We start from the raw sequence: 22462 nt of genomic DNA, 5'->3' as shown, positions 1-22462 counted from the left end.
ATAATTTATAATTCAATGATCTTCATGATATTTTCTTGATAATATGAAAGCAGGAAAGGGAAGCTTGGCAATAAGCAATCCTAAAGCAAGGTGTGACTCCAGGGAAGAATGACTTGAAAACAACATACAGAAAGACTCATGTAAAAAGGCCCTGATGAGGCTTGAACTCATGACCCCTGGTTTACAAGACCAGTGCTCTGCCACTGAGCTACAAGGCCAGTCTGCACGCAGGATGTAAATTGCAACATGTATTCTTACTGAGGTATGAATATATCTATGATTTTGAGACTCTGTATGGAAACGTAGTTGCATATGAATGTCCACGTGCGCGCACACATTGAAGACCATGCTTAAGGCACTTTTTTTGGAAGTATGAAAAACTACATTTTCATATGAGAAAATAAGAGTTTTCGCATTCAAGACCATACCGATAGCTCTAGTTAGTATGTCTGCAATCAGTGACATATAGAGAACCCACTTATTAGAAGTGATCTGTCTCTGTGGGGCAGACATATGTTAACAGTCATTCATTTGAGAATGCCTAAACTTTAGGAGTAAGAGCTGCTTTCTTATCAATCTATTTATCCAAACTGGTTAATAAGCCAGGAGTGAGTGAAAGGCAATACTCTGGAAACTCCATGAAAGATCTAATTTCTATTACGCACAAAATACTTCACTTTATTTGACATATTTGTTAAAATGGAACAGTCAGATGATCCCATCTAGCGGATCCTGGCTCTGTCTTGAAAGAGAGTGTAATTATACTACAAGAAATGCTGGCCATCAAAAGAGACTCTGATGGCTTTCCGACGAAGGTGGGATTCGAACCCACGCGTGCAGAGCACAATGGATTAGCAGTCCATCGCCTTAACCACTCGGCCACCTCGTCTGCCCTACAGCCCCATCTGAAACCTTGCTTCACAAAAGGTACTGAAGTGTCAATATACTGTACCAAAAAAGAAAAAAACAGCTGAGGCAAGATCTCACATTCCACGTCTTCCCCCAATCAGGGACCTACATTTCATTTTTGGTAAATTCTTACTATGTGCTAATTACAAATATTCATAAGATTCCCCTAGACTTTGTCAGAACTGTCAAGATATAATTCTATGGGGTTTTGAATTGACAGAGCATATGTTATAGGACAATTATAGAATCTATTCCGTTTGGACTGTATTTTTAATAGTCATGATAACATGCTAGCATGTGAGTCGATCTTGCACAGTGAATGATGGAGCAGTGTCTGTCATCTACTTGGTCAGCTGTAGATGGCTCACCTGGGGAGATGTTAAAAGAGAGAGCTCCAGTGGCGCAATCGGTTAACGCGCGGTACTTATACAGCAGTACTTGCACTGAGCCATGCCGAGGTTGTGAGTTCGAGCCTCACCTGGAGCAGCCGTGTTGTTTTTCATAAACCATTTCACAAAAAGTAAAGTTTAAACTCAGAGTATGGACGGCCCTTGCTATAGAGTCTTTACTTCTTATAGGATCTACGTGTCCTACTCCTCTGGGTGCCAAATATCACATATCCTCCGCGATGCTCAGTTTAAACATTCCATGATGTGCCATCTTGCATTTCATGCAAACACCACATCAGTGCATTTAAAAATACATTTGTAGAATAATAAATATGATGAAAACAGTGTTCTCACATGATAACCATAAACTGAAGAGCTGCAAAAAATGCTGTATCAGCTACTTACAATAAAAGGTGACTCGAAAAAACTAGCAAAAGAAGAGCATCATCATATTAAAGGTTCTATTCACCATCTTGAGTTGCACCATAGCAGCTTATGGTGCTTTTCTGCTCAGAGTGTGCCTCCAATCCCACATTCATTTTTAATTTCTTTGCAGTTTAAAAAACAACAATTACTGCTCGAAGTTCACTTTTCAAAACCATTCAACCTATTAAATGTATTTCTCTAACCTATGAATGTGGTCCATGTTCACTTTTCCTCATCTTCATCTCGATACTCCTTTCCCAGAAACCAGGTTCACTTCTTCATTCAACCCACCCATCCAAAGTCACCAAATCTTTGAAGCAAGTCTGCCTATTCTCCCTTTCTCTCTATGTACAAGATACCTTGTATCATTCGAATGGACAGCAGGAGAGAAGGATATTTATGGTGAGTGGGGGTGGGGTTTTGAGGAGTAACCTCATTTGCCTAAGAGCCGGGGTATCTGGGAAAAAAAGTATTTTATGGGGGAAGACTTTCACATCTCCTTGGTGAAATTTGTAGGGCCTTATAACATCCTTTCTGTGGATGCAGATTCAGTCGGAACAGAGGTCCTAGTCCTCGCTCTGCCTTTCAAAGGAACTGTAAATATGCATGGCTTATTTGGCTTTGCCCGGCAGGGCTTGCCCGGCAGGGTGAGAATGGCGTTCGTCAGGCGTTCGTCAGGCGATCGGAAGGGGTGAGGCAATAATTTATAATTCAATGATCTTCATGATATTTTCTTGATAATATGAAAGCAGGAAAGGGAAGCTTGGCAATAAGCAATCCTAAAGCAAGGTGTGACTCCAGGGAAGAATGACTTGAAAACAACATACAGAAAGACTCATGTAAAAAGGCCCTGATGAGGCTTGAACTCATGACCCCTGGTTTACAAGACCAGTGCTCTGCCACTGAGCTACAAGGCCAGTCTGCACGCAGGATGTAAATTGCAACATGTATTCTTACTGAGGTATGAATATATCTATGATTTTGAGACTCTGTATGGAAACGTAGTTGCATATGAATGTCCACGTGCGCGCACACATTGAAGACCATGCTTAAGGCACTTTTTTTGGAAGTATGAAAAACTACATTTTCATATGAGAAAATAAGAGTTTTCGCATTCAAGACCATACCGATAGCTCTAGTTAGTATGTCTGCAATCAGTGACATATAGAGAACCCACTTATTAGAAGTGATCTGTCTCTGTGGGGCAGACATATGTTAACAGTCATTCATTTGAGACGGCCTAAACTTTAGGAGTAAGAGCTGCTTTCTTATCAATCTATTTATCCAAACTGGTTAATAAGCCAGGAGTGAGTGAAAGGCAATCCTCTGGAAACTCCATGAAAGATCTAATTTCTATTACGCACAAAATACTTCACTTTATTTGACAAAATGGAACAGTCAGATGATCCCATCTAGCGGATCCTGGCTCTGTCTTGAAAGAGAGTGTAATTATACTACAAGAAATGCTGGCCATCAAAAGAGACTCTGATTGCTTTCCGACGAAGGTGGGATTCGAACCCACGCGTGCAGAGCACAATGGATTAGCAGTCCATCGCCTTAACCACTCGGCCACCTCGTCTGCCCTACAGCCCCATCTGAAACCTTGCTTCACAAAAGGTACTGAAGTGTCAATATACTGTACCTAAAAAAGAAAAAAACAGCTGAGGCAAGATCTCACATTCCACGTCTTCCCCCAATCAGGGACCTACATTTCATTTTTGGGAAATTCTTACTATGTGCTAATTACAAATATTCATAAGATTCCCCTAGACTTTGTCAGAACTGTCAAGATATAATTCTATGGGGTTTTGAATAGACAGAGCATATGTTATAGGACAATTATAGAATCTATTCCGTTTGGACTGTATTTTTAATAGTCATGATAACATGCTAGCATGTGAGTCGATCTTGCACAGTGAATGATGGAGCAGTGTCTGTCATCTACTTGGTCAGCTGTAGATGGCTCACCTGGGGAGATGTGAAAAGAGAGAACTCCAGTGGCGCAATCGGTTAGCGCGCGGTACTTATACAGCAGTACTTGCACTGAGCCATGCCGAGGTTGTGAGTTCGAGCCTCACCTGTAGCAGCCGTGTTGATTTTCATAAACCATTTCACAAAAAGTAAAGTTTAAACTCAGAGTATGGACGGCCCTTGCTAGAGAGTCTTTACTTCTTATAGGATCTACGTGTCCTACTCCTCTGGGTGCCAAATATCACATATCCTCCGCGATGCTCAGTTTAAACATTCCATGATGTGCCATCTTGCATTTCATGCAAACACCACATCAGTGCATTTAAAAATACATTTGTAGAATAATAAATATGATGAAAACAGTGTTCTCACATGATAACCATAAACTGAAGAGCTGCAAAAAATGCTGTATCAGCTACTTACAATAAAAGGTGACTCGAAAAAACTAGCAAAAGAAGAGCATCATCATATTAAAGGTTCTATTCACCATCTTGAGTTGCACCATAGCAGCTTATGGTGCTTTTCTGCTCAGAGTGTGCCTCCAATCCCACATTCATTTTTAATTTCTTTGCAGTTTAAAAAACAACAATTACTGCTCGAAGTTCACTTTTCAAAACCATTCAACCTATTAAATGTATTTCTCTAACCTATGAATGTGGTCCATGTTCACTTTTCCTCATCTTCATCTCGATACTCCTTTCCCAGAAACCAGGTTCACTTCTTCATTCAACCCACCCATCCAAAGTCACCAAATCTTTGAAGCAAGTCTGCCTATTCTCCCTTTCTCTCTATGTACAAGATACCTTGTATCATTTGAATGGACAGCAGGAGAGAAGGATATTTATGGTGAGTGGGGGTGGGGTTTTGAGGAGTAACCTCATTTGCCTAAGAGCCGGGGTATCTGGGAAAAAAAGTATTTTATGGGGGAAGACTTTCACATCTCCTTGGTGAAATTTGTAGGGCCTTATAACATCCTTTCTGTGGATGCAGATTCAGTCGGAACAGAGGTCCTAGTCCTCGCTCTGCCTTTCAAAGGAACTGTAAATATGCATGGCTTATTTGGCTTTGCCCGGCAGGGCTTGCCCGGCAGGGTGAGAATGGCGTTTGTAAGGCGTTCGTCAGGCGATCGGAAGGGGTGAGGCAATAATTTATAATTCAATGATCTTCATGATATTTTCTTGATAATATGAAAGCAGGAAAGGGAAGCTTGGCAATAAGCAATCCTAAAGAAAGGTGTGACTCCAGGGAAGAATGACTTGAAAACAACATACAGAAAGACTCATGTAAAAAGGCCCTGATGAGGCTTGAACTCATGACCCCTGGTTTACAAGACCAGTGCTCTGCCACTGAGCTACAAGGACAGTCTGCACGCAGGATGTAAATTGCAACATGTATTCTTACTGAGGTATGAATATATCTATGATTTTGAGACTCTATATGGAAACGTAGTTGCATATGAATGTCCACGTGCGCGCACACATTGAAGACCATGCTTAAGGCACTTTTTTTGGAAGTATGAAAAACTACATTTTCATATGAGAAAATAAGAGTTTTCGCATTCAAGACCATACCGATAGCTCTAGTTAGTATGTCTGCAATCAGTGACATATAGAGAACCCACTTATTAGAAGTGATCTGTCTCTGTGGGGCAGACATATGTTAACAGTCATTCATTTGAGACGGCCTAAACTTTAGGAGTAAGAGCTGCTTTCTTATCAATCTATTTATCCAAACTGGTTAATAAGCCAGGAGTGAGTGAAAGGCAATCCTCTGGAAACTCCATGAAAGATCTAATTTCTATTACGCACAAAATACTTCACTTTATTTGACATATTTGTTAAAATGGAACAGTCAGATGATCCCATCTAGCGGATCCTGGCTCTGTCTTGAAAGAGAGTGTAATTATACTACAAGAAATGCTGGCCATCAAAAGAGACTCTGATGGCTTTCCGACGAAGGTGGGATTCGAACCCACGCGTGCAGAGCACAATGGATTAGCAGCCCATCGCCTTAACCACTCGGCCACCTCGTCTGCCCTACAGCCCCATCTGAATCCTTGCTTCACAAAAGGTACTGAAGTGTCAATATACTGTACCTAAAAAAGAAAAAAACAGCTGAGGCAAGATCTCACATTCCACGTCTTCCCCCAATCAGGGACCTACATTTCATTTTTGGGAAATTCTTACTATGTGCTAATTACAAATATTCATAAGATTCCCCTAGACTTTGTCAGAACTGTCAAGATATAATTCTATGGGGTTTTGAATTGACAGAGCATATGTTATAGGACAATTATAGAATCTATTCCGTTTGGACTGTATTTTTAATAGTCATGATAACATGCTAGCATGTGAGTCGATCTTGCACAGTGAATGATGGAGCAGTGTCTGTCATCTACTTGGGCAGCTGTAGATGGCTCACCTGGGGAGATGTGAAAAGAGAGAGCTCCAGTGGCGCAATCGGTTAGCGCGCGGTACTTATACAGCAGTACTTGCACTGAGCCATGCCGAGGTTGTGAGTTCGAGCCTCACCTGGAGCAGCCGTGTTGTTTTTCATAAACCATTTCACAAAAAGTAAAGTTTAAACTCAGAGTATGGACGGCCCTTGCTAGAGAGTCTTTACTTCTTATAGGATCTACGTGTCCTACTCCTCTGGGTGCCAAAATCACATATCCTCCGCGATGCTCAGTTTAAACATTCCATGATGTGCCATCTTGCATTTCATGCAAACACCACATCAGTGCATTTAAAAATACATTTGTAGAATAATAAATATGATGAAAACAGTGTTCTCACATGATAACCATAAACTGAAGAGCTGCAAAAAATGCTGTATCAGCTACTTACAATAAAAGGTGACTCGAAAAAACTAGCAAAAGAAGAGCATCATCATATTAAAGGTTCTATTCACCATCTTGAGTTGCACCATAGCAGCTTATGGTGCTTTTCTGCTCAGAGTGTGCCTCCAATCCCACATTCATTTTTAATTTCTTTGCAGTTTAAAAAACAACAATTACTGCTCGAAGTTCACTTTTCAAAACCATTCAACCTATTAAATGTATTTCTCTAACCTATGAATGTGGTCCATGTTCACTTTTCCTCATCTTCATCTCGATACTCCTTTCCCAGAAACCAGGTTCACTTCTTCATTCAACCCACCCATCCAAAGTCACCAAATCTTTGAAGCAAGTCTGCCTATTCTCCCTTTCTCTCTATGTACAAGATACCTTGTATCATTTGAATGGACAGCAGGAGAGAAGGATATTTATGGTGAGTGGGGGTGGGGTTTTGAGGAGTAACCTCATTTGCCTAAGAGCCGGGGTATCTGGGAAAAAAAGTATTTTATGGGGGAAGACTTTCACATCTCCTTGGTGAAATTTGTAGGGCCTTATAACATCCTTTCTGTGGATGCAGATTCAGTCGGAACAGAGGTCCTAATCCTTGCTCTGCCTTTCAAAGGAACTGTAAATATGCATGGCTTATTTGGCTTTGCCCGGCAGGGTGAGAATGGCGTTTGTCAGGCGTTCGTCAGGCGATCGGAAGGGGTGAGGCAATAATTTATAATTCAATGATCTTCATGATATTTTCTTGATAATATGAAAGCAGGAAAGGGAAGCTTGGCAATAAGCAATCCTAAAGCAAGGTGTGACTCCAGGGAAGAATGACTTGAAAACAACATACAGAAAGACTCATGTAAAAAGGCCCTGATGAGGCTTGAACTCATGACCCCTGGTTTATAAGACCAGTGCTCTGCCACTGAGCTACAAGGCCAGTCTGCACACAGGATGTAAATTGCAACATGTATTCTTACTGAGGTATGAATATATCTATGATTTTGAGACTCTGTATGGAAACGTAGTTGCATATGAATGTCCACGTGCGCGCACACATTGAAGACCATGCTTAAGGCACTTTTTTTGGAAGTATGAAAAACTACATTTTCATATGAGAAAATAAGAGTTTTCGCATTCAAGACCATACCGATAGCTCTAGTTAGTATGTCTGCAATCAGTGACATATAGAGAACCCACTTATTAGAAGTGATCTGTCTCTGTGGGGCAGACATATGTTAACAGTCATTCATTTGAGACGGCCTAAACTTTAGGAGTAAGAGCTGCTTTCTTATCAATCTATTTATCCAAACTGGTTAATAAGCCAGGAGTGAGTGAAAGGCAATCCTCTGGAAACTCCATGAAAGATCTAATTTCTATTACGCACAAAATACTTCACTTTATTTGACATATTTGTTAAAATGGAACAGTCAGATGATCCCATCTAGCGGATCCTGGCTCTGTCTTGAAAGAGAGTGTAATTATACTACAAGAAATGCTGGCCATCAAAAGAGACTCTGATGGCTTTCCGACGAAGGTGGGATTCGAACCCACGCGTGCAGAGCACAATGGATTAGCAGTCCATCGCCTTAACCACTCGGCCACCTCGTCTGCCCTACAGCCCCATCTGAAACCTTGCTTCACAAAAGGTACTGAAGTGTCAATATACTGTACCAAAAAAGAAAAAAACAGCTGAGGCAAGATCTCACATTCCACGTCTTCCCCCAATCAGGGACCTACATTTCATTTTTGGTAAATTCTTACTATGTGCTAATTACAAATATTCATAAGATTCCCCTAGACTTTGTCAGAACTGTCAAGATATAATTCTATGGGGTTTTGAATTGACAGAGCATATGTTATAGGACAATTATAGAATCTATTCCGTTTGGACTGTATTTTTAATAGTCATGATAACATGCTAGCATGTGAGTCGATCTTGCACAGTGAATGATGGAGCAGTGTCTGTCATCTACTTGGTCAGCTGTAGATGGCTCACCTGGGGAGATGTGAAAAGAGAGAGCTCCAGTGGCGCAATCGGTTAACGCGCGGTACTTATACAGCAGTACTTGCACTGAGCCATGCCGAGGTTGTGAGTTCGAGCCTCACCTGGAGCAGCCGTGTTGTTTTTCATAAACCATTTCACAAAAAGTAAAGTTTAAACTCAGAGTATGGACGGCCCTTGCTATAGAGTCTTTACTTCTTATAGGATCTACGTGTCCTACTCCTCTGGGTGCCAAATATCACATATCCTCCGCGATGCTCAGTTTAAACATTCCATGATGTGCCATCTTGCATTTCATGCAAACACCACATCAGTGCATTTAAAAATACATTTGTAGAATAATAAATATGATGAAAACAGTGTTCTCACATGATAACCATAAACTGAAGAGCTGCAAAAAATGCTGTATCAGCTACTTACAATAAAAGGTGACTCGAAAAAACTAGCAAAAGAAGAGCATCATCATATTAAAGGTTCTATTCACCATCTTGAGTTGCACCATAGCAGCTTATGGTGCTTTTCTGCTCAGAGTGTGCCTCCAATCCCACATTCATTTTTAATTTCTTTGCAGTTTAAAAAACAACAATTACTGCTCGAAGTTCACTTTTCAAAACCATTCAACCTATTAAATGTATTTCTCTAACCTATGAATGTGGTCCATGTTCACTTTTCCTCATCTTCATCTCGATACTCCTTTCCCAGAAACCAGGTTCACTTCTTCATTCAACCCACCCATCCAAAGTCACCAAATCTTTGAAGCAAGTCTGCCTATTCTCCCTTTCTCTCTATGTACAAGATACCTTGTATCATTTGAATGGACAGCAGGAGAGAAGGATATTTATGGTGAGTGGGGGTGGGGTTTTGAGGAGTAACCTCATTTGCCTAAGAGCCGGGGTATCTGGGAAAAAAAGTATTTTATGGGGGAAGACTTTCACATCTCCTTGGTGAAATTTGTAGGGCCTTATAACATCCTTTCTGTGGATGCAGATTCAGTCGGAACAGAGGTCCTAGTCCTCGCTCTGCCTTTCAAAGGAACTGTAAATATGCATGGCTTATTTGGCTTTGCCCGGCAGGGTGAGAATGGCGTTCGTCAGGCGTTCGTCAGGCGATCGGAAGGGGTGAGGCAATAATTTATAATTCAATGATCTTCATGATATTTTCTTGATAATATGAAAGCAGGAAAGGGAAGCTTGGCAATAAGCAATCCTAAAGCAAGGTGTGACTCCAGGGAAGAATGACTTGAAAACAACATACAGAAAGACTCATGTAAAAAGGCCCTGATGAGGCTTGAACTCATGACCCCTGGTTTACAAGACCAGTGCTCTGCCACTGAGCTACAAGGCCAGTCTGCACGCAGGATGTAAATTGCAACATGTATTCTTACTGAGGTATGAATATATCTATGATTTTGAGACTCTGTATGGAAACGTAGTTGCATATGAATGTCCACGTGCGCGCACACATTGAAGACCATGCTTAAGGCACTTTTTTTGGAAGTATGAAAAACTACATTTTCATATGAGAAAATAAGAGTTTTCGCATTCAAGACCATACCGATAGCTCTAGTTAGTATGTCTGCAATCAGTGACATATAGAGAACCCACTTATTAGAAGTGATCTGTCTCTGTGGGGCAGACATATGTTAACAGTCATTCATTTGAGACGGCCTAAACTTTAGGAGTAAGAGCTGCTTTCTTATCAATCTATTTATCCAAACTGGTTAATAAGCCAGGAGTGAGTGAAAGGCAATCCTCTGGAAACTCCATGAAAGATCTAATTTCTATTACGCACAAAATACTTCACTTTATTTGACAAAATGGAACAGTCAGATGATCCCATCTAGCGGATCCTGGCTCTGTCTTGAAAGAGAGTGTAATTATACTACAAGAAATGCTGGCCATCAAAAGAGACTCTGATTGCTTTCCGACGAAGGTGGGATTCGAACCCACGCGTGCAGAGCACAATGGATTAGCAGTCCATCGCCTTAACCACTCGGCCACCTCGTCTGCCCTACAGCCCCATCTGAAACCTTGCTTCACAAAAGGTACTGAAGTGTCAATATACTGTACCTAAAAAAGAAAAAAACAGCTGAGGCAAGATCTCACATTCCACGTCTTCCCCCAATCAGGGACCTACATTTCATTTTTGGGAAATTCTTACTATGTGCTAATTACAAATATTCATAAGATTCCCCTAGACTTTGTCAGAACTGTCAAGATATAATTCTATGGGGTTTTGAATAGACAGAGCATATGTTATAGGACAATTATAGAATCTATTCCGTTTGGACTGTATTTTTAATAGTCATGATAACATGCTAGCATGTGAGTCGATCTTGCACAGTGAATGATGGAGCAGTGTCTGTCATCTACTTGGTCAGCTGTAGATGGCTCACCTGGGGAGATGTGAAAAGAGAGAACTCCAGTGGCGCAATAGGTTAGCGCGCGGTACTTATACAGCAGTACTTGCACTGAGCCATGCCGAGGTTGTGAGTTCGAGCCTCACCTGTAGCAGCCGTGTTGGTTTTCATAAACCATTTCACAAAAAGTAAAGTTTAAACTCAGAGTATGGACGGCCCTTGCTAGAGAGTCTTTACTTCTTATAGGATCTACGTGTCCTACTCCTCTGGGTGCCAAATATCACATATCCTCCGCGATGCTCAGTTTAAACATTCCATGATGTGCCATCTTGCATTTCATGCAAACACCACATCAGTGCATTTAAAAATACATTTGTAGAATAATAAATATGATGAAAACAGTGTTCTCACATGATAACCATAAACTGAAGAGCTGCAAAAAATGCTGTATCAGCTACTTACAATAAAAGGTGACTCGAAAAAACTAGCAAAAGAAGAGCATCATCATATTAAAGGTTCTATTCACCATCTTGAGTTGCACCATAGCAGCTTATGGTGCTTTTCTGCTCAGAGTGTGCCTCCAATCCCACATTCATTTTTAATTTCTTTGCAGTTTAAAAAACAACAATTACTGCTCGAAGTTCACTTTTCAAAACCATTCAACCTATTAAATGTATTTCTCTAACCTATGAATGTGGTCCATGTTCACTTTTCCTCATCTTCATCTCGATACTCCTTTCCCAGAAACCAGGTTCACTTCTTCATTCAACCCACCCATCCAAAGTCACCAAATCTTTGAAGCAAGTCTGCCTATTCTCCCTTTCTCTCTATGTACAAGATACCTTGTATCATTTGAATGGACAGCAGGAGAGAAGGATATTTATGGTGAGTGGGGGTGGGGTTTTGAGGAGTAACCTCATTTGCCTAAGAGCCGGGGTATCTGGGAAAAAAAGTATTTTATGGGGGAAGACTTTCACATCTCCTTGGTGAAATTTGTAGGGCCTTATAACATCCTTTCTGTGGATGCAGATTCAGTCGGAACAGAGGTCCTAGTCCTCGCTCTGCCTTTCAAAGGAACTGTAAATATGCATGGCTTATTTGGCTTTGCCCGGCAGGGCTTGCCCGGCAGGGTGAGAATGGCGTTTGTCAGGCGTTCGTCAGGCGATCGGAAGGGGTGAGGCAATAATTTATAATTCAATGATCTTCATGATATTTTCTTGATAATATGAAAGCAGGAAAGGGAAGCTTGGCAATAAGCAATCCTAAAGCAAGGTGTGACTCCAGGGAAGAATGACTTGAAAACAACATACAGAAAGACTCATGTAAAAAGGCCCTGATGAGGCTTGAACTCATGACCCCTGGTTTACAAGACCAGTGCTCTGCCACTGAGCTACAAGGACAGTCTGCACGCAGGATGTAAATTGCAACATGTATTCTTACTGAGGTATGAATATATCTATGATTTTGAGACTCTATATGGAAACGTAGTTGCATATGAATGTCCACGTGCGCGCACACATTGAAGACCATGCTTAAGGCACTTTTTTTGGAAGTATGAAAAACTACATTTTCATATGAGAAAATAAGAGTTTTCGCATTCAAGACCATACCGATAGCTCTAGTTAGTATGTCTGCAATCAGTGACATATAGAGAACCCACTTATTAGAAGTGATCTGTCTCTGTGGGGCAGACATATGTTAACAGTCATTCATTTGAGAATGCCTAAACTTTAGGAGTAAGAGCTGCTTTCTTATCAATCTATTTATCCAAACTGGTTAATAAGCCAGGAGTGAGTGAAAGGCAATCCTCTGGAAACTCCATGAAAGATCTAATTTCTATTACGCACAAAATACTTCACTTTATTTGACATATTTGTTAAAATGGAACAGTCAGATGATCCCATCTAGCGGATCCTGGCTCTGTCTTGAAAGAGAGTGTAATTATACTACAAGAAATGCTGGCCATCAAAAGAGACTCTGATGGCTTTCCGACGAAGGTGGGATTCGAACCCACGCGTGCAGAGCACAATGGATCAGCAGTCCATCGCCTTAACCACTCGGCCACCTCGTCTGCCCTACAGCCCCATCTGAAACCTTGCTTCACAAAAGGTACTGAAGTGTCAATATACTGTACCTAAAAAAGAAAAAAACAGCTGAGGCAAGATCTCACATTCCACGTCTTCCCCCAATCAGGGACCTACATTTCATTTTTGGGAAATTCTTACTATGTGCTAATTACAAATATTCATAAGATTCCCCGAGACTTTGTCAGAACTGTCAAGATATAATTCTATGGGGTTTTGAATAGACAGAGCATATGTTATAGGACAATTATAGAATCTATTCCGTTTGGACTGTATTTTTAATAGTCATGATAACATGCTAGCATGTGAGTCGATCTTGCACAGTGAATGATGGAGCAGTGTCTGTCATCTACTTGGTCAGCTGTAGATGGCTCACCTGGGGAGATGTGAAAAGAGAGAGCTCCAGTGGCGCAATCGGTTAGCGCGCGGTACTTATACAGCAGTACTTGCACTGAGCCATGCCGAGGTTGTGAGTTCGAGCCTCACCTGGAGCAGCCGTGTTGTTTTTCATAAACCATTTCACAAAAAGTAAAGTTTAAACTCAGAGTATGGACGGCCCTTGCTAGAGAGTCTTTACTTCTTATAGGATCTACGTGTCCTACTCCTCTGGGTGCCAAATATCACATATCCTCCGCGATGCTCAGTTTAAACATTCCATGATGTGCCATCTTGCATTTCATGCAAACACCACATCAGTGCATTTAAAAATACATTTGTAGAATAATAAATATGATGAAAACAGTGTTCTCACATGATAACCATAAACTGAAGAGCTGCAAAAAATGCTGTATCAGCTACTTACAATAAAAGGTGACTCGAAAAAACTAGCAAAAGAAGAGCATCATCATATTAAAGGTTCTATTCACCATCTTGAGTTGCACCATAGCAGCTTATGGTGCTTTTCTGCTCAGAGTGTGCCTCCAATCCCACATTCATTTTTAATTTCTTTGCAGTTTAAAAAACAACAATTACTGCTCGAAGTTCACTTTTCAAAACCATTCAACCTATTAAATGTATTTCTCTAACCTATGAATGTGGTCCATGTTCACTTTTCCTCATCTTCATCTCGATACTCCTTTCCCAGAAACCAGGTTCACTTCTTCATTCAACCCACCCATCCAAAGTCACCAAATCTTTGAAGCAAGTCTGCCTATTCTCCCTTTCTCTCTATGTACAAGATACCTTGTATCATTTGAATGGACAGCAGGAGAGAAGGATATTTATGGTGAGTGGGGGTGGGGTTTTGAGGAGTAACCTCATTTGCCTAAGAGCCGGGGTATCTGGGAAAAAAAGTATTTTATGGGGGAAGACTTTCACATCTCCTTGGTGAAATTTGTAGGGCCTTATAACATCCTTTCTGTGGATGCAGATTCAGTCGGAACAGAGGTCCTAGTCCTCGCTCTGCCTTTCAAAGGAACTGTAAATATGCATGGCTTATTTGGCTTTGCCCGGCAGGGTGAGAATGGCGTTTGTCAGGCGTTCGTCAGGCGATCGGAAGGGGTGAGGCAATAATTTATAATTCAATGATCTTCATGATATTTTCTTGATAATATGAAAGCAGGAAAGGGAAGCTTGGCAATAAGCAATCCTAAAGCAAGGTGTGACTCCAGGGAAGAATGACTTGAAAACAACATACAGAAAGACTCATGTAAAAAGGCCCTGATGAGGCTTGAACTCATGACCCCTGGTTTACAAGACCAGTGCTCTGCCACTGAGCTACAAGGCCAGTCTGCACGCAGGATGTAAATTGCAACATGTATTCTTACTGAGGTATGAATATATCTATGATTTTGAGACTCTGTATGGAAACGTAGTTGCATATGAATGTCCACGTGCGCGCACACATTGAAGACCATGCTTAAGGCACTTTTTTTGGAAGTATGAAAAACTACATTTTCATATGAGAAAATAAGAGTTTTCGCATTCAAGACCATACCGATAGCTCTAGTTAGTATGTCTGCAATCAGTGACATATAGAGAACCCACTTATTAGAAGTGATCTGTCTCTGTGGGGCAGACATATGTTAACAGTCATTCATTTGAGACGGCCTAAACTTTAGGAGTAAGAGCTGCTTTCTTATCAATCTATTTATCCAAACTGGTTAATAAGCCAGGAGTGAGTGAAAGGCAATCCTCTGGAAACTCCATGAAAGATCTAATTTCTATTACGCACAAAATACTTCACTTTATTTGACATATTTGTTAAAATGGAACAGTCAGATGATCCCATCTAGCGGATCCTGGCTCTGTCTTGAAAGAGAGTGTAATTATACTACAAGAAATGCTGGCCATCAAAAGAGACTCTGATTGCTTTCCGACGAAGGTGGGATTCGAACCCACGCGTGCAGAGCACAATGGATTAGCAGTCCATCGCCTTAACCACTCGGCCACCTCGTCTGCCCTACAGCCCCATCTGAAACCTTGCTTCACAAAAGGTACTGAAGTGTCAATATACTGTACCTAAAAAAGAAAAAAACAGCTGAGGCAAGATCTCACATTCCACGTCTTCCCCCAATCAGGGACCTACATTTCATTTTTGGGAAATTCTTACTATGTGCTAATTACAAATATTCATAAGATTCCCCTAGACTTTGTCAGAACTGTCAAGATATAATTCTATGGGGTTTTGAATAGACAGAGCATATGTTATAGGACAATTATAGAATCTATTCCGTTTGGACTGTATTTTTAATAGTCATGATAACATGCTAGCATGTGAGTCGATCTTGCACAGTGAATGATGGAGCAGTGTCTGTCATCTACTTGGTCAGCTGTAGATGGCTCACCTGGGGAGATGTGAAAAGAGAGAACTCCAGTGGCGCAATCGGTTAGCGCGCGGTACTTATACAGCAGTACTTGCACTGAGCCATGCCGAGGTTGTGAGTTCGAGCCTCACCTGTAGCAGCCGTGTTGATTTTCATAAACCATTTCACAAAAAGTAAAGTTTAAACTCAGAGTATGGACGGCCCTTGCTAGAGAGTCTTTACTTCTTATAGGATCTACGTGTCCTACTCCTCTGGGTGCCAAATATCACATATCCTCCGCGATGCTCAGTTTAAACATTCCATGATGTGCCATCTTGCATTTCATGCAAACACCACATCAGTGCATTTAAAATACATTTGTAGAATAATAAATATGATGAAAACAGTGTTCTCACATGATAACCATAAACTGAAGAGCTGCAAAAAATGCTGTATCAGCTACTTACAATAAAAGGTGACTCGAAAAAACTAGCAAAAGAAGAGCATCATCATATTAAAGGTTCTATTCACCATCTTGAGTTGCACCATAGCAGCTTATGGTGCTTTTCTGCTCAGAGTGTGCCTCCAATCCCACATTCATTTTTAATTTCTTTGCAGTTTAAAAAACAACAATTACTGCTCGAAGTTCACTTTTCAAAACCATTCAACCTATTAAATGTATTTCTCTAACCTATGAATGTGGTCCATGTTCACTTTTCCTCATCTTCATCTCGATACTCCTTTCCCAGAAACCAGGTTCACTTCTTCATTCAACCCACCCATCCAAAGTCACCAAATCTTTGAAGCAAGTCTGCCTATTCTCCCTTTCTCTCTATGTACAAGATACCTTGTATCATTTGAATGGACAGCAGGAGAGAAGGATATTTATGGTGAGTGGGGGTGGGGTTTTGAGGAGTAACCTCATTTGCCTAAGAGCCGGGGTATCTGGGAAAAAAAGTATTTTATGGGGGAAGACTTTCACATCTCCTTGGTGAAATTTGTAGGGCCTTATAACATCCTTTCTGTGGATGCAGATTCAGTCGGAACAGAGGTCCTAGTCCTCGCTCTGCCTTTCAAAGGAACTGTAAATATGCATGGCTTATTTGGCTTTGCCCGGCAGGGCTTGCCCGGCAGGGTGAGAATGGCGTTTGTCAGGCGTTCGTCAGGCGATCGGAAGGGGTGAGGCAATAATTTATAATTCAATGATCTTCATGATATTTTCTTGATAATATGAAAGCAGGAAAGGGAAGCTTGGCAATAAGCAATCCTAAAGCAAGGTGTGACTCCAGGGAAGAATGACTTGAAAACAACATACAGAAAGACTCATGTAAAAAGGCCCTGATGAGGCTTGAACTCATGACCCCTGGTTTACAAGACCAGTGCTCTGCCACTGAGCTACAAGGACAGTCTGCACGCAGGATGTAAATTGCAACATGTATTCTTACTGAGGTATGAATATATCTATGATTTTGAGACTCTATATGGAAACGTAGTTGCATATGAATGTCCACGTGCGCGCACACATTGAAGACCATGCTTAAGGCACTTTTTTTGGAAGTATGAAAAACTACATTTTCATATGAGAAAATAAGAGTTTTCGCATTCAAGACCATACCGATAGCTCTAGTTAGTATGTCTGCAATCAGTGACATATAGAGAACCCACTTATTAGAAGTGATCTGTCTCTGTGGGGCAGACATATGTTAACAGTCATTCATTTGAGAATGCCTAAACTTTAGGAGTAAGAGCTGCTTTCTTATCAATCTATTTATCCAAACTGGTTAATAAGCCAGGAGTGAGTGAAAGGCAATCCTCTGGAAACTCCATGAAAGATCTAATTTCTATTACGCACAAAATACTTCACTTTATTTGACATATTTGTTAAAATGGAACAGTCAGATGATCCCATCTAGCGGATCCTGGCTCTGTCTTGAAAGAGAGTGTAATTATACTACAAGAAATGCTGGCCATCAAAAGAGACTCTGATGGCTTTCCGACGAAGGTGGGATTCGAACCCACGCGTGCAGAGCACAATGGATCAGCAGTCCATCGCCTTAACCACTCGGCCACCTCGTCTGCCCTACAGCCCCATCTGAAACCTTGCTTCACAAAAGGTACTGAAGTGTCAATATACTGTACCTAAAAAAGAAAAAAACAGCTGAGGCAAGATCTCACATTCCACGTCTTCCCCCAATCAGGGACCTACATTTCATTTTTGGGAAATTCTTACTATGTGCTAATTACAAATATTCATAAGATTCCCCGAGACTTTGTCAGAACTGTCAAGATATAATTCTATGGGGTTTTGAATAGACAGAGCATATGTTATAGGACAATTATAGAATCTATTCCGTTTGGACTGTATTTTTAATAGTCATGATAACATGCTAGCATGTGAGTCGATCTTGCACAGTGAATGATGGAGCAGTGTCTGTCATCTACTTGGTCAGCTGTAGATGGCTCACCTGGGGAGATGTGAAAAGAGAGAGCTCCAGTGGCGCAATCGGTTAGCGCGCGGTACTTATACAGCAGTACTTGCACTGAGCCATGCCGAGGTTGTGAGTTCGAGCCTCACCTGGAGCAGCCGTGTTGTTTTTCATAAACCATTTCACAAAAAGTAAAGTTTAAACTCAGAGTATGGACGGCCCTTGCTAGAGAGTCTTTACTTCTTATAGGATCTACGTGTCCTACTCCTCTGGGTGCCAAATATCACATATCCTCCGCGATGCTCAGTTTAAACATTCCATGATGTGCCATCTTGCATTTCATGCAAACACCACATCAGTGCATTTAAAAATACATTTGTAGAATAATAAATATGATGAAAACAGTGTTCTCACATGATAACCATAAACTGAAGAGCTGCAAAAAATGCTGTATCAGCTACTTACAATAAAAGGTGACTCGAAAAAACTAGCAAAAGAAGAGCATCATCATATTAAAGGTTCTATTCACCATCTTGAGTTGCACCATAGCAGCTTATGGTGCTTTTCTGCTCAGAGTGTGCCTCCAATCCCACATTCATTTTTAAATTCTTTGCAGTTTAAAAAACAACAATTACTGCTCGAAGTTCACTTTTCAAAACCATTCAACCTATTAAATGTATTTCTCTAACCTATGAATGTGGTCCATGTTCACTTTTCCTCATCTTCATCTCGATACTCCTTTCCCAGAAACCAGGTTCACTTCTTCATTCAACCCACCCATCCAAAGTCACCAAATCTTTGAAGCAAGTCTGCCTATTCTCCCTTTCTCTCTATGTACAAGATACCTTGTATCATTTGAATGGACAGCAGGAGAGAAGGATATTTATGGTGAGTGGGGGTGGGGTTTTGAGGAGTAACCTCATTTGCCTAAGAGCCGGGGTATCTGGGAAAAAAAGTATTTTATGGGGGAAGACTTTCACATCTCCTTGGTGAAATTTGTAGGGCCTTATAACATCCTTTCTGTGGATGCAGATTCAGTCGGAACAGAGGTCCTAGTCCTCGCTCTGCCTTTCAAAGGAACTGTAAATATGCATGGCTTATTTGGCTTTGCCCGGCAGGGTGAGAATGGCGTTTGTCAGGCGTTCGTCAGGCGATCGGAAGGGGTGAGGCAATAATTTATAATTCAATGATCTTCATGATATTTTCTTGATAATATGAAAGCAGGAAAGGGAAGCTTGGCAATAAGCAATCCTAAAGCAAGGTGTGACTCCAGGGAAGAATGACTTGAAAACAACATACAGAAAGACTCATGTAAAAAGGCCCTGATGAGGCTTGAACTCATGACCCCTGGTTTACAAGACCAGTGCTCTGCCACTGAGCTACAAGGCCAGTCTGCACGCAGGATGTAAATTGCAACATGTATTCTTACTGAGGTATGAATATATCTATGATTTTGAGACTCTGTATGGAAACGTAGTTGCATATGAATGTCCACGTGCGCGCACACATTGAAGACCATGCTTAAGGCACTTTTTTTGGAAGTATGAAAAACTACATTTTCATATGAGAAAATAAGAGTTTTCGCATTCAAGACCATACCGATAGCTCTAGTTAGTATGTCTGCAATCAGTGACATATAGAGAACCCACTTATTAGAAGTGATCTGTCTCTGTGGGGCAGACATATGTTAACAGTCATTCATTTGAGACGGCCTAAACTTTAGGAGTAAGAGCTGCTTTCTTATCAATCTATTTATCCAAACTGGTTAATAAGCCAGGAGTGAGTGAAAGGCAATCCTCTGGAAACTCCATGAAAGATCTAATTTCTATTACGCACAAAATACTTCACTTTATTTGACATATTTGTTAAAATGGAACAGTCAGATGATCCCATCTAGCGGATCCTGGCTCTGTCTTGAAAGAGAGTGTAATTATACTACAAGAAATGCTGGCCATCAAAAGAGACTCTGATTGCTTTCCGACGAAGGTGGGATTCGAACCCACGCGTGCAGAGCACAATGGATTAGCAGTCCATCGCCTTAACCACTCGGCCACCTCGTCTGCCCTACAGCCCCATCTGAAACCTTGCTTTACAAAAGGTACTGAAGTGTCAATATACTGTACCTAAAAAAGAAAAAAACAGCTGAGGCAAGATCTCACATTCCACGTCTTCCCCCAATCAGGGACCTACATTTCATTTTTGGGAAATTCTTACTATGTGCTAATTACAAATATTCATAAGATTCCCCTAGACTTTGTCAGAACTGTCAAGATATAATTCTATGGGGTTTTGAATAGACAGAGCATATGTTATAGGACAATTATAGAATCTATTCCGTTTGGACTGTATTTTTAATAGTCATGATAACATGCTAGCATGTGAGTCGATCTTGCACAGTGAATGATGGAGCAGTGTCTGTCATCTACTTGGTCAGCTGTAGATGGCTCACCTGGGGAGATGTGAAAAGAGAGAACTCCAGTGGCGCAATCGGTTAGCGCGCGGTACTTATACAGCAGTACTTGCACTGAGCCATGCCGAGGTTGTGAGTTCGAGCCTCACCTGTAGCAGCCGTGTTGATTTTCATAAACCATTTCACAAAAAGTAAAGTTTAAACTCAGAGTATGGACGGCCCTTGCTAGAGAGTCTTTACTTCTTATAGGATCTACGTGTCCTACTCCTCTGGGTGCCAAATATCACATATCCTCCGCGATGCTCAGTTTAAACATTCCATGATGTGCCATCTTGCATTTCATGCAAACACCACATCAGTGCATTTAAAAATACATTTGTAGAATAATAAATATGATGAAAACAGTGTTCTCACATGATAACCATAAACTGAAGAGCTGCAAAAAATGCTGTATCAGCTACTTACAATAAAAGGTGACTCGAAAAAACTAGCAAAAGAAGAGCATCATCATATTAAAGGTTCTATTCACCATCTTGAGTTGCACCATAGCAGCTTATGGTGCTTTTCTGCTCAGAGTGTGCCTCCAATCCCACATTCATTTTTAATTTCTTTGCAGTTTAAAAAACAACAATTACTGCTCGAAGTTCACTTTTCAAAACCATTCAACCTATTAAATGTATTTCTCTAACCTATGAATGTGGTCCATGTTCACTTTTCCTCATCTTCATCTCGATACTCCTTTCCCAGAAACCAGGTTCACTTCTTCATTCAACCCACCCATCCAAAGTCACCAAATCTTTGAAGCAAGTCTGCCTATTCTCCCTTTCTCTCTATGTACAAGATACCTTGTATCATTTGAATGGACAGCAGGAGAGAAGGATATTTATGGTGAGTGGGGGTGGGGTTTTGAGGAGTAACCTCATTTGCCTAAGAGCCGGGGTATCTGGGAAAAAAAGTATTTTATGGGGGAAGACTTTCACATCTCCTTGGTGAAATTTGTAGGGCCTTATAACATCCTTTCTGTGGATGCAGATTCAGTCGGAACAGAGGTCCTAGTCCTCGCTCTGCCTTTCAAAGGAACTGTAAATATGCATGGCTTATTTGGCTTTGCCCGGCAGGGCTTGCCCGGCAGGGTGAGAATGGCGTTTGTCAGGCGTTCGTCAGGCGATCGGAAGGGGTGAGGCAATAATTTATAATTCAATGATCTTCATGATATTTTCTTGATAATATGAAAGCAGGAAAGGGAAGCTTGGCAATAAGCAATCCTAAAGCAAGGTGTGACTCCAGGGAAGAATGACTTGAAAACAACATACAGAAAGACTCATGTAAAAAGGCCCTGATGAGGCTTGAACTCATGACCCCTGGTTTACAAGACCAGTGCTCTGCCACTGAGCTACAAGGACAGTCTGCACGCAGGATGTAAATTGCAACATGTATTCTTACTGAGGTATGAATATATCTATGATTTTGAGACTCTATATGGAAACGTAGTTGCATATGAATGTCCACGTGCGCGCACACATTGAAGACCATGCTTAAGGCACTTTTTTTGGAAGTATGAAAAACTACATTTTCATATGAGAAAATAAGAGTTTTCGCATTCAAGACCATACCGATAGCTCTAGTTAGTATGTCTGCAATCAGTGACATATAGAGAACCCACTTATTAGAAGTGATCTGTCTCTGTGGGGCAGACATATGTTAACAGTCATTCATTTGAGAATGCCTAAACTTTAGGAGTAAGAGCTGCTTTCTTATCAATCTATTTATCCAAACTGGTTAATAAGCCAGGAGTGAGTGAAAGGCAATCCTCTGGAAACTCCATGAAAGATCTAATTTCTATTACGCACAAAATACTTCACTTTATTTGACATATTTGTTAAAATGGAACAGTCAGATGATCCCATCT

The 22462-nt window shown here is 40.9% G+C and overlaps 19 non-coding genes across 19 annotated transcripts; 5 read left to right on the top strand and 14 right to left on the bottom strand.

Moving 5' to 3' along the window:
- Positions 1–146: 146 nt before the first annotated feature.
- TRNAT-UGU (transfer RNA threonine (anticodon UGU)) lies at positions 147–218 on the bottom strand. The gene has a single exon. It is a non-coding gene; the product is annotated as a tRNA-Thr (tRNA).
- Positions 219–807: 589 nt separating this feature from the next.
- TRNAS-GCU (transfer RNA serine (anticodon GCU)) lies at positions 808–889 on the bottom strand. The gene has a single exon. It is a non-coding gene; the product is annotated as a tRNA-Ser (tRNA).
- A 411-nt stretch (positions 890–1300) lies between these two features.
- Positions 1301–1395, top strand: TRNAI-UAU (transfer RNA isoleucine (anticodon UAU)). Its single transcript has 2 exons — positions 1301–1338; positions 1360–1395. It is a non-coding gene; the product is annotated as a tRNA-Ile (tRNA).
- A 1174-nt stretch (positions 1396–2569) lies between these two features.
- Positions 2570–2641, bottom strand: TRNAT-UGU (transfer RNA threonine (anticodon UGU)). The gene has a single exon. It is a non-coding gene; the product is annotated as a tRNA-Thr (tRNA).
- A 580-nt stretch (positions 2642–3221) lies between these two features.
- Positions 3222–3303, bottom strand: TRNAS-GCU (transfer RNA serine (anticodon GCU)). The gene has a single exon. It is a non-coding gene; the product is annotated as a tRNA-Ser (tRNA).
- Positions 3304–6139: 2836 nt separating this feature from the next.
- TRNAI-UAU (transfer RNA isoleucine (anticodon UAU)) lies at positions 6140–6234 on the top strand. The gene is made up of 2 exons: positions 6140–6177; positions 6199–6234. It is a non-coding gene; the product is annotated as a tRNA-Ile (tRNA).
- Positions 6235–7393: 1159 nt separating this feature from the next.
- TRNAI-UAU (transfer RNA isoleucine (anticodon UAU)) lies at positions 7394–7465 on the bottom strand. The gene has a single exon. It is a non-coding gene; the product is annotated as a tRNA-Ile (tRNA).
- A 589-nt stretch (positions 7466–8054) lies between these two features.
- On the bottom strand, positions 8055–8136 carry TRNAS-GCU (transfer RNA serine (anticodon GCU)). Its single transcript has one exon. It is a non-coding gene; the product is annotated as a tRNA-Ser (tRNA).
- Positions 8137–8547: 411 nt separating this feature from the next.
- Positions 8548–8642, top strand: TRNAI-UAU (transfer RNA isoleucine (anticodon UAU)). The gene is made up of 2 exons: positions 8548–8585; positions 8607–8642. It is a non-coding gene; the product is annotated as a tRNA-Ile (tRNA).
- A 1160-nt stretch (positions 8643–9802) lies between these two features.
- TRNAT-UGU (transfer RNA threonine (anticodon UGU)) lies at positions 9803–9874 on the bottom strand. The gene has a single exon. It is a non-coding gene; the product is annotated as a tRNA-Thr (tRNA).
- A 580-nt stretch (positions 9875–10454) lies between these two features.
- TRNAS-GCU (transfer RNA serine (anticodon GCU)) lies at positions 10455–10536 on the bottom strand. The gene has a single exon. It is a non-coding gene; the product is annotated as a tRNA-Ser (tRNA).
- A 2342-nt stretch (positions 10537–12878) lies between these two features.
- TRNAS-GCU (transfer RNA serine (anticodon GCU)) lies at positions 12879–12960 on the bottom strand. Its single transcript has one exon. It is a non-coding gene; the product is annotated as a tRNA-Ser (tRNA).
- Positions 12961–13372: 412 nt separating this feature from the next.
- On the top strand, positions 13373–13467 carry TRNAI-UAU (transfer RNA isoleucine (anticodon UAU)). The gene is made up of 2 exons: positions 13373–13410; positions 13432–13467. It is a non-coding gene; the product is annotated as a tRNA-Ile (tRNA).
- Positions 13468–14627: 1160 nt separating this feature from the next.
- Positions 14628–14699, bottom strand: TRNAT-UGU (transfer RNA threonine (anticodon UGU)). Its single transcript has one exon. It is a non-coding gene; the product is annotated as a tRNA-Thr (tRNA).
- A 589-nt stretch (positions 14700–15288) lies between these two features.
- Positions 15289–15370, bottom strand: TRNAS-GCU (transfer RNA serine (anticodon GCU)). Its single transcript has one exon. It is a non-coding gene; the product is annotated as a tRNA-Ser (tRNA).
- A 2341-nt stretch (positions 15371–17711) lies between these two features.
- TRNAS-GCU (transfer RNA serine (anticodon GCU)) lies at positions 17712–17793 on the bottom strand. The gene has a single exon. It is a non-coding gene; the product is annotated as a tRNA-Ser (tRNA).
- Positions 17794–18205: 412 nt separating this feature from the next.
- TRNAI-UAU (transfer RNA isoleucine (anticodon UAU)) lies at positions 18206–18300 on the top strand. Its single transcript has 2 exons — positions 18206–18243; positions 18265–18300. It is a non-coding gene; the product is annotated as a tRNA-Ile (tRNA).
- Positions 18301–19460: 1160 nt separating this feature from the next.
- Positions 19461–19532, bottom strand: TRNAT-UGU (transfer RNA threonine (anticodon UGU)). Its single transcript has one exon. It is a non-coding gene; the product is annotated as a tRNA-Thr (tRNA).
- Positions 19533–20121: 589 nt separating this feature from the next.
- Positions 20122–20203, bottom strand: TRNAS-GCU (transfer RNA serine (anticodon GCU)). The gene has a single exon. It is a non-coding gene; the product is annotated as a tRNA-Ser (tRNA).
- Positions 20204–22462: the final 2259 nt, after the last annotated feature.

This window comes from Triturus cristatus, chromosome 12, assembly GCF_964204655.1.
Source record: "Triturus cristatus chromosome 12, aTriCri1.1, whole genome shotgun sequence".
Classification (NCBI taxonomy): Eukaryota; Metazoa; Chordata; class Amphibia; order Caudata; family Salamandridae; genus Triturus; species Triturus cristatus.
Note: the sequence above shows the minus strand (reverse complement) of the source record. Positions and strands in the feature narration are given on the sequence as shown.